Source organism: Bison bison, unplaced genomic scaffold (genome assembly GCF_000754665.1).
Source record: "Bison bison bison isolate TAMUID 2011002044 unplaced genomic scaffold, Bison_UMD1.0 scf7180017864452, whole genome shotgun sequence".
NCBI classification, from domain to species: Eukaryota; Metazoa; Chordata; class Mammalia; order Artiodactyla; family Bovidae; genus Bison; species Bison bison.
Genome location: NW_011495014.1, coordinates 8,354,990 through 8,356,727, shown reverse-complemented (window position 1 = coordinate 8,356,727; position 1,738 = coordinate 8,354,990). Strand labels below are relative to the sequence as shown.

Here is a 1,738-nt window from a genome sequence, read left to right as displayed (position 1 = left end):
AAAGTTTTGTAGCTACTGCATGGTTTAATGAAGCTTTGCAATGAAAGGAGAATTGTGATTGTGACTGAACTGCAATTCTCAGTCTGGAGCCCACTTTCAATTAGGTTTATAGTTTCATCAATTTCCTATTTAATTGTTTTAAGTCATCCAAGTGTCAGGCAATGTTCTTGTATTTTTTCTTTCATTAAGCAGTAGAACAAATACTTAAGTTTAATGTAAAAGTTGACATAGAGAAAATATTTTTGTTTTAGGACATTAAAAGACAGACATTTGGAGAAATGCTGTTAAAACATTTTGGATTCTGGCTAAGTCCATGGCTTTCACCAGCTGTCCCCCTAGTTTGTCTCTCTGCTTCCTCCCATCTTCAAGAGCCTGGACTGAAGCTTTCCTCACTGTTGGTGGTTGGTCCAGTGGCTCCATGTGTTGGATGTCTAGAGAGGGTTATGTCACTTTATTTTTAGACTCATAGTGACTTAAAAAATTAAGAATTAATCCTAATAGGTTAGCAAAATTATGGCATATTTTTAAAAATTATGTCTGCTTATTCATACTTGCTACTGCTGCTGCTGCTAAGTCACTTCAGTGCCTTCCAGGCTCCTCCGTCCATGGGATTTGCCTGGCAAGAGTACTGGAGTGGGGTGCCATTGCTTTCTCCTATTCATACTTAGATGTAGGTTATTTTTATAGTTTTATTTTTGTATACAGATTTGCTTAACAATCACTGAATTTCTAGGCCAGTTTCAGGTAACTGAAGCACCTTTGAAAGTAGCTTATATTGTCTGCAGCTGGGATGCTGCAGCCCAGTCTGGAGCAAAATTGGAAATAACAGCTCTCTAAAGACAGGCTTGTGACTCAGTGGTAAAGAATCTGCCTGCAATGCAGGAGAGGCAGTTTCAATCCCTGGGTTGAGAAGATTCCCCTGGAGTAGAAAATGGCAACCCACTCCAGTATTCTTGCCTGGGTAATCCCATGGACAGAGGAGCCTGGCGGGCTACAGTCCATGGGTTCACAAAAGAAATGGACATGACTTATTGACTAAACAACAACAACAACAAAGACAGGCCTAGAAATCCTAGTCCAATCATTTAAGATGTTTCCTTTCTTGGGCAGCAGGACTGAGTTATACCTGGCTGCTAGGCCATTGTTCACAGGGCCACCAAACAGTGCAGACCACCAAAAACAAGACCAACTGATCCACCTGGCGTATTGGTACAGGTTTCACAATGCAAATCACAAACCCTTTGTAAGATACGTGTGCCATCAAAAATGGAATCACTTTGGTAAGCCACCAGCTGTATGAGCCTGTGACACAGCTAAGATGGGTTAAAAAATACTATTTGCTATTAGGCCACAGAAAGCAGCAGTCAGTCCAATATATGTCCATTTTTAAGCAGATTCCTTTCTGCTTCCAGTAGTTGGTTGATTTTTCTGATTATAATATCAATTAAGTTCTCCTTGACAGTATCATCTGGTTCATGATGTACCATCTTGAGCTTTTCCCTCTTCTCCCAGCAATCTTCCTTGGTCTTCTTCAGCCACACAAGGCCTCACTCAAGCCTTTGCTCAACTCACCAGGCACAGCCATCTTTTCAGCTTATTTTTAATAAGTGAACACCCTCGACACAAAGGAATAGATACTTTAAAAACTTAAGTTGACACACTTAAGTTTGATATACTGGGCATAAAGATGATTAAGACATAATAATTCCTCAAGGAATTCTCAGTCCAGCAAACTGTA

The 1,738-nt window shown here is 40.2% G+C and overlaps 1 pseudogene; it reads right to left on the bottom strand.

The window, feature by feature from the left end:
* Nucleotides 1-718: 718 nt before the first annotated feature.
* LOC105002395 lies at nucleotides 719-1,487 on the bottom strand (annotated as a pseudogene).
* Nucleotides 1,488-1,738: the final 251 nt, after the last annotated feature.